At 36.9% G+C, this 9,154-nt stretch overlaps 2 pseudogenes; both read left to right on the top strand.

Annotated features, from left to right (window-relative positions):
* Positions 1–4,550: 4,550 nt before the first annotated feature.
* LOC149178871 (uncharacterized) lies at positions 4,551–7,043 on the top strand (annotated as a pseudogene).
* Positions 7,044–8,188: 1,145 nt separating this feature from the next.
* LOC149178870 (U6 spliceosomal RNA) lies at positions 8,189–8,304 on the top strand (annotated as a pseudogene).
* Positions 8,305–9,154: the final 850 nt, after the last annotated feature.

The following is a 9,154-nucleotide window of genomic DNA, read 5'->3' as shown; positions in this document are numbered from 1 at the left end:
TCATAAGATAACTTCTGGCCTATTTCTCTGTGCAACGTCATTTACAAAATCATTTCAAAGACTATTGTTGGCCGTATGCATAGAACTCTCTCGTGCTACATCACCCCAGAACAACATGGTTTTCTCTTGGACAGAGTCATTCATGATCTTGTGGCAAATGCACAGGAAGGAATGCACTCGATTCACACCAAACATCTTGAAGCTGCTACACTATAGATTGATCTTTAAAAAGCATATCACTGTCTAGACTGGGGTTTTCTCCGACTCATCTTTATTAAGATTGGTTTACACCCTAGATGTGTTAATTGGATTATGGCCTGTGTGGATAATGTAAACTATGTTGTCATTATTAATGGGTATCCAACAAGGTTCTTTCGGGCTAGCAGGGGTCTCCGACAGGGATGTTCACTATCCCCTCTTTTATTCATTCTTGTCATGGACTGTCTAAGTTTGCATATTAAAAAAGCGGTCCTGGAGGATCAATTTCAGCCACTGAAGATGGGCAATAACATCAACATTTCACATAAACTCTTTGTTGACGACATTCTTATTATGGGTATGCTCTGTCGTTTTTCTTGGTTTTACCTTTTTCACATTTTTAGTAGATTTGCTAATGCATATGGATTGCACATGAATGTTAATAAATCTATTATATATCATGGACAATCTGACTTGGAGATTGTTGCATATATCAAAGATTTATTTGGTATTGAGGCAAGGCCTATACAAAATGGTTTGAAATATCTTGGTTATCGTATCAAACCCACTTACTACAGAATCATTGATTGGCAATGGCTTGCTGATTGATTCTTCAAAAGGATCTCTCGCTGGGAGTTTAGATGCCTATCTTTAGGGGGACGGGTTATCCTCACACAAGTTGTTCTGTCACAAATGGGGGTCTATTGGGCTCATCTCTTCCATATCCCTGCTTCCATCATTAACAATCTAAACTGCCTCATGGCAAACTTCATTTGGGGGGGAAGCCCAAATAGGAAAAAATACCACTTGACCAAATTATCAAACATCACTCTCCCAAAGGGTATGGGTGGTTGGGGAATCATGGACCTTCGTTGTTTCAGTGGAGCATTGCTCATAAAATCCCTGTGGAGGGGTTTATTTGGAGCTAGCACATGGAGCAAGATCATTCAACACAAGTATCTAAAGGATAAAGATTTCAGCGTTTGGTATAGAAATGGCACCATTGGCATCAAACAAGGATTTGCTATCTGGCTAAGTTTCCTGAAAGTTGAAAAGTTTTTTATCCACCACCTTGCATGGAGATTTCAGTCAGGCAATCGTATTCTTATTAGCATTGACCCAATCTTGGGTGCTAGAATGGATTTCACCATCTCTAAGAGAATTATCCAACATCTGAATGGGTGAAGCATTTTCTTTTGGGGTCAAGTTATAAATGGCTAGCATGGACCGCTCCCTATATGGAAAAAAGCCCAGGAATTGGGGTTCACTGGCCAAAGGAATGAGAGTGGAATCAGACTATATCTATAATGAAGCATCTCGACATTTGTTGCACAGGATCGCCGGACAAAATTGTATGGTCGGGAAGGATGGCAACTGATAACATTATAGTTGCTAACACATACTATGCTCTATCCAACATGGTCGCCAGACAGGGGGAACACCAAATTTTATACACCTTTTGGAAAACTAAAGCTCCTATAAAAGTTATACTTTTCATATGGCTAGTATATCATAATAAAAATCTTGTATGGGAGAATCTGCAGAAAATAAGTTGGCATGGCCCCGGGATATGCACTATATGCAAAAATGACATTGAAGATAATGACCACATCTTTCTGCACTGCCAATATACTATTCAGGTATGGAAAAAGATAGCTTCCCTCTTTGGTTTCCCGTACATTCAACATACCTGCATCAGGGACTCAATAAAATGGTGGAGTGCTCAAAAATCTGCCTGGACAGCCATTCCCCTTTTCCTCTTCTGGGAAATCTGGACTTGGAGAAACAGAAGTATATTCTAGAACTCTAGGGAAGATTTCTTTTTGGTCATTGAAAGAATCACCACTAATCTTTCAATTTTTTCTGCACAACCACCATGCACTAATATCAGTCCACAAATGCATAATAATGTACAATTCATATACCCTATGGGGTTTTTTGATGGGGTTGCCCAAAGGAACTCCTGTGCATGTGGATTTTGGATTGCTATGACTATTGATTTGTCATACATGGTCTACTGGAATAGTGGTGGTGGTACCAATACCAAAACTAAAGCATTAACACTCCGGGGGCTCCTATGGTTCAACAGTGTCCTTGGGAACCCCATTTTGCACATTTATGGAGACTCGAAGATTATCATTGATCAAGTCATGGGGAGGGAATCCATCAATAACCCCATGCTTTAGTGATGGCTGGATAGGATCAAATTGCTATGGCAACTACACGGCTGCTCCACAATCCAACATATTGGAAGGAATCTGAACAAGGAAGCAAACAGATTATCCAAGAAAGGCTTACTGGGAACGATTGGCAAATGGTATTTGGAGATCACTTGGGAAAAATACATTTTTGATATGGGCGACTTTCCATTTCCGTGTTAAAAGGCTATCTTCTTGTTCACACTCTTTTTTGTAATTTTGGTATATATGTCTATAATCTATTTCCTCCTGCACATTGAGAGAATGTGGCATACAGTCATGACTATATATGTTTTGATGATATAGCTTCTTTAGATGTATAAGATATGTTGAAAATGTCTCTTAACTGTATTGATCTTTTTTATCCTGGGCTTCGGGTGGTGATGAGAACACACCATATCCTCTTTATCAAGTGATTTGGGATGATCATAATCAATCTGTAGAAGGTTGACTTTACTGTCATATAGTTTATCTATTAATATATCATCATACTTTTTTCTTACTAAAAAAAATCAATTAGTAAGGTAAAATATTGTAAAATTTGTATTTTGGTGAAGCAATTTTGTGAGATATTCACATACAAAACCCCTCTTTTTGTTGCTCAGTTATATCTTCTTCAAAAAATCATATATTTCTATTGGGAAAAAAAAAAAAAAAACTTAAAATTTTTTAATAAATTAATTTTATAATATCAGATATATTTGTTGCAAATCATATACAATACAAATACTCTTTAATTATTAAAAATACATACCAAAACTTTAAAAAAATTCAAACCCCAAAATTTCAAAACATGTTATCTAATAACAAAGAAAATAATACAATTAATAATATTCCCAAATTTTACTGCTTTCACTGTTTTTGCCGTAAGAATGAGGTTGAATTTCTACGAACTAAACAAAATTTCAATAATATCCGGATTTTCCTGTTTGTACTGTAATTAAATAATACAAATTACATACGAAAACTTTGGAAAGGATATAAAACCCCAAAATATGAGGACGTTTTATGCGGGAACAATGAAAACCGTACAATCGAAATCGCTTCATTAAATGTAAGCAAATTTCGGTGAAGTTCGCAAAGATTGTCTCGTTCAACGTTTCCTCTTTTCTCGGGTCAGGTCGTGAGGTCCCTCCGGCTCTTCTTTTAATGTATGAAACCCACTAACCTTCTAACCACTCTATGAGATAAAGTCAATAGAAAGTGTTGATACATGAGCCATATAAATTGTAAATTATAATTTTATAATTTATATACAATTTCACGTTTCAAATGTTTTATAATTGGATTTTATATTTTGTTAAAAGAAAAAGAAATTATTTTCAATCGAATTATAATTATTTCACTCTAATATATTTTTATAAAATAAGTACAAATTCACAGGTCGATGCTATATTTCAACGACTCAATTTATAATTATAACCATTTCTAATCACATTTATACAAACCAGAAAAAACAAAACTGAGAACATTAAAAAAAATGCTGTAAAGAGATACACAGCATGGTTTTTAGATTTGGATACTCTTTTTTTAACCATTATTACGGCATACGATTCCGAGTTATCACGTAATTGTATGGCCGAGAACTAGAAAAACGAGCGGCGATGTGCTTGCAGTCAAGACACCGCCATTTAGTTTTTAGAAAGATTTCCAATTCACACACACGGGTCTTTATATGACGACTGCTGCTGCGATTATAAATAGAGGGGGCAATTACAACAAAAACTCACAGCATTTGAAGGAAGTTGGAGTGGTAGAGTGAGAAACTCACAGCCTAATCTGAAGGAAGTTGGAGTGATAGAGTGAGAAATGGATCTTCTTCTTCTCCTCATGATCATGCTTGTGATGATGGGTGTAGCAATGCCTACGGATGGATTCACTTCTGTTCAACGTTTTCCTTTTAATGGACGGAGTATGATGGGGAAACCCTCTCTCTTCCCATCCTCCATAGCCGGCTATCATGAAAAAACGGATGTGGAGGCACTTCTGAGCTTCCGGAAGGGCATCATATCAGATCGATATGGATATACAAAATTTCCATTATCTTTTAGAAAGATTTCCAATTCAAATCACTTGGTTGTTGTTCACACACACGGGTCTTTATATGACGAGTGCTGCTGCGATTATAAATAGACGGGGCAATTACAACAAAAACTCACAGCATTTGAAGGAAGTTGGAGTGGTAGAGTGAGAAACTCACAGCCTAATCTGAAGGAAGTTGGAGTGATAGAGTGAGAAATGGATCTTCTTCTTCTCCTCATGTTCATGCTTGTGATGATGGGTGTAGCAATGCCTACTCATTCTCAACATGAGACGGGTGGATTCACTTCTGTTCAAAGTATGATGGGGAAACCCTCTCTCTTCCCATCCTCCATAGCCGGGTATCATGAAAAAAGGGATGTGGAGGCACTTCTGAGCTTCCGGAAGGGCATCACATTAGATCCATATGGATCGCTCTCCAACTGGACGGCCAATAACTCACATAACGTCTGCCTGTGGAACGGAATTTCGTGCGGGCCAAACACGAATCGAGTGGTTTCAATTTCTCTCGATCACTGCTGGTTGAATGGTACGCTCTCCCCGTATATTGGGAACCTCTCTCTTTTGCGGCATTTAGATCTTTCCGGTAATGCTTTGAGTGGGAGAATTCCAGCAGAGTTTGGGAGCCTCTCTCTTTTGCGGCATTTAGATCTTTCCGGTAATGCTTTGAGTGGGAGAATTCCAGCAGAGTTTGGGCAGCTGAAAGCGCTACGAATACTTTCCCTCTCCAATAATGCTTTGACAGGGAGTATACCAACTTCTATCGGCAACTGCGCTTTGCTCCAAACGTTGGGTACTCAATCCAACTATTTGAGTGGAAGCATCCCAGCAGAACTCGGTCGTCTGGTCCACTTGGAATCTCTCTGGTTGGACAACAATGCTCTGAGTGGAAGCATCCCAACTTCTCTGGGCAACTGCACTTCACTTACAGAATTGGATATTAGCTCCAACAATTTGAGTGGTCCAATACCATCAGAATTCAGTCGCCTGGTCAGCTTGGAATAACTCTGGTTCGAGGACAATAGTATAAGTGGAAGCATCCCAACTTCTCTGGTCAACTGCACTTCACTCTCTGACTTGAGGGGTAGCGGAAACAAATTGAGTGGTCCAATCCCTTCCGTTATGGGTTTGATGAAAAGCATATCTACTATTGATTTATCCAACAACTCTCTCAGTGGCCACATCCCTCCCACCCTATTCAATTGTACTCACCTAATGTGGTTGTCCCTATCCACTAACAACCTTAGAGGTAGCATTCCCCCCAGTATTACCAATACGGATTTGGTTCATCTCGACTTATCAAACAACCAGTTAATTGGATCTCTCCCTCGTAACATAGGTCAATTAAGCAATCTTCATTATCTTTATTTATCAAATAACAATTTGACTGGATCTCTCCCGCATAACATAGGTCAATTAAGCGATCTTCAACATCTTGATTTATCAAATAACAATTTGACTGGATCTCTCCCACTTAGTATAAGTCAGTTAGAGGATTTACAGGTACTGGATCTATATAATAATAATATCTTTGGCAATATACCCAATACAATTAATTTGACTTCCCTTGAGATTTTAGATTTATCACAGAACAATTTAGAAGGATCAATCCCTGAACTTAATGGTAGTTGCGCCCAGTTAAGTTTTTTCTCTGTTCACACTAATAAACTTTTTGGGACTTTGCCAATGTTTTTGGCTAATTGTACTGAAATTGAGTATTTAGATTTAAGAAAAAACAATTTGACAGGGCAACTTCCTCACTATTTGAAATCTTTTTCAGAGTTGTCAATTTTAAACTTTGGCTATAATAATTTTCATGGTGGCATCCCTGAATGGGTAACAAATTTCACCTATTTGTATGTATTGGATTTATCCAATAATAAATTTAGTGGAAGAATGCCATTACATTTTGAAAGACTTCAAGGATTTGTAAATTCTTCAAACTATCTTCCCCTTGAAGAAGAAATCACAGTTCACATGAAAGGATGTGAGTATACTCTGCCATACCTCTCATCTACAAACACAATACTTGATTTGTCCAACAATAATCTTGTAGGACAAATCCCTGCAAGCATAGGAACTTTGAGAGACATGCGATTGCTAAATTTATCTGGCAACCAGTTGGAAGGGCTAATACCTGCATCTCTTAGCAACATATCTACTTTGGAGCAGTTAGACTTGAGCAAGAACAATTTGAGTGGACATATTCCTGAAGAGCTCTCTAAGCTATACAGTCTGGCTGTTCTGGATGTTTCATCTAATAGCCTTTGTGGGCCAATCCCCGGAGGAACACAATTTTCCACATTCAGTGCAACATCATTTCAAAGGAATAAGTGCTTATATGGGTGTCCTTTAGATTCATGCAGTGAAAAGGAAAACCCAGTGGGAGAAGGTGACAATAATAGTAGCAGTGCCCATATGAAAATGGGATGGCTTGAGCATCTAGATGAAAAGATGTCATTAATGGCATTGGGGATCGGTTTTGGGATTGGAATTTGGGGAGTAGTTGGTGTATTTATCTTTTGCAACAGAGCTAGACACTGGGTGTTGGGTCTACCACCTAACAAACCACAACTCTTCTATGGAATGTATCGATTCCCTACATAAAGAACCAAGTAATGGATGTTGGCTCTAGTATGTGGTGAATTAAATTGTCATGTAATCTACCAATGATATTTTTGGTATACTATCTTATCACATATATAATTTTTAGTGTGATCAATGTCTTATTGCATTTCCATATTAATCTCAATGTTATTTATAACTCTTAATCATTTTTTATGGCATTCGATTAATTTCCAATCAAATAACATAAATATTACATTCTCTCATGGTTCTTGGCATCTCATTTTACAAACAGGCCAGACCTAACTTTTTTATGCTTATATCCTTTTCACAATATTTTAATATGCCATATGCAAAAACTAATTTTTTAAACATTCCAAGTTATTGATAAAAATGGTAAACTTTCTCCGCACTACTAGAATATTTCATAATTTAAATATATCTAAGAAGCTTAAACGCGGTGGAATCTTCATTGTAATGACCCAGTTTGAAATCGGAAAGGAATGCGATTGCTTGACCATGGTTATGTAACCATATGTCTTGCATATTACGTTTGCAACGGGCCTACCTGGAAAGAGATATCCTATGATATACTCATTTAATATCTTCATCCCCGGCGTCTGTCGCAAGAATATAAATAAATTCATCAACTCCATTATAAACACTGATTGTATTTACAAAACCGATTAAAGAGAAGCTAAGTGCTGTACAGATCATAGAGTAATCGCTGCGTGTGTGATTGATTTATTAATTGGTTAACATTTCTATTTAACGCCTCATTGATTGGTTAACATTTCTATTTTGCTATCATCACATGTGTGGGGATCTACCTCTGTTCAAATTCATCATTTAATTGCCGAGGTCCCATCTTTATTCAAATTAATCATTTTAATGATGGGATTGCATTTTCATTTTTATCATTAGAGTTTCGTTGAAAACATATAAAGGCAATAGTTTAAACACGTTCGATTTATTTAATTATTTATTTTTATCACACAGAACTTTAACAAAAACTTTGTGTGATTTGTTTATTAAATCTTTGAATTTGATTTAAGAAAATTTAAAATATTTTATTTCAATAAGTGAGAACTTCTTTGTGGCCAGTATATTCAAGAATGGTGACCTTTTAGTTTTATATTCCTGAAACATATCTTTATGAAAAACATCTTTATCATCATTTTTATTATGTCTTTTTGGAGACATTATGTAAAATTGGAAGGATAGAGAGAAGCTTAGCATGGCCGATTAACATGGCCTTTGCTCAAGTATTTCGCACACAAATTGAGAAAAATGGCCTTTTTCTGAGTATTTTTCACACAAATTGAAAAAGTCCAACTTTTTAACTTATCAATTTTATCATATCAAATTCTAAAATATTTTCAAAATCTTTAATTAAATTAAAGTTCATCCTTTATTATCTTTATTAAAAAATGTTCACTATTCAATTTTATACCCATTGTTGTGGGGAAAAATGCCTATGCAGGACGATCCTATCCACCTAAGGTGTGACAGTGCCTTAGCAACAAACAGAGACAACTATTCTAGTATTCTTCCTTTATGAATTGAGAATGAAGAGAGATAGACGGACTCACCGGTGTCTTCCGTTTGTCCCTCGATCCGGTTTCTCTTCTCCTTGAGAGTTCCCAGCTACTTGCCTTCTCGCTCGCCCAGCTACAAGAGGTTTCTGCAAGATCACAAGAAGAGAACACTACAAAGACATGGATTCATATTCATAAATAGTTATGGATTAGCAATAAACTAAACATACTAATGCAATCATACATCAAGAATACATCAGCATATAGGAGAAAACAAGATAGCTTTATTGATCAATAACAAGGTTCAGGAAGAGATACAACCCAAAGGGCTCCAATCCAACACCTCCTTCCCAACAAATGAAATTCCTATCTTCACCCCCTTCAAAGCATTAAGCACCCAATGATTCAAATCTCAAACTAGCAGCAATTCTTTGCAATCACAACATTCCAGCCTCTAGATCTCATGGAGGAGAGATCCATATATAGATATTTGGAGAGAGGATGAGTCAGCTTGAGATCTGACTAGTGTCCTCTCCCTCTGTCAGTTCTTGATTCCACTTGGAGGTTCTTGCTTCCACTTGGAGATTTGGAACCTCTTACTCATCACCAGTCGAA

This window comes from Pinus tabuliformis, chromosome 4_1 (assembly GCF_031772625.1).
Source record: "Pinus tabuliformis cultivar Carrire ecotype Pingquan chromosome 4_1, CPIR1, whole genome shotgun sequence".
Taxonomy (NCBI): domain Eukaryota; kingdom Viridiplantae; phylum Streptophyta; class Pinopsida; order Pinales; family Pinaceae; genus Pinus; species Pinus tabuliformis.
The sequence above is the reverse complement of the archived record's forward strand: the minus strand, read 5'-3'. Positions and strand labels throughout refer to the sequence as shown.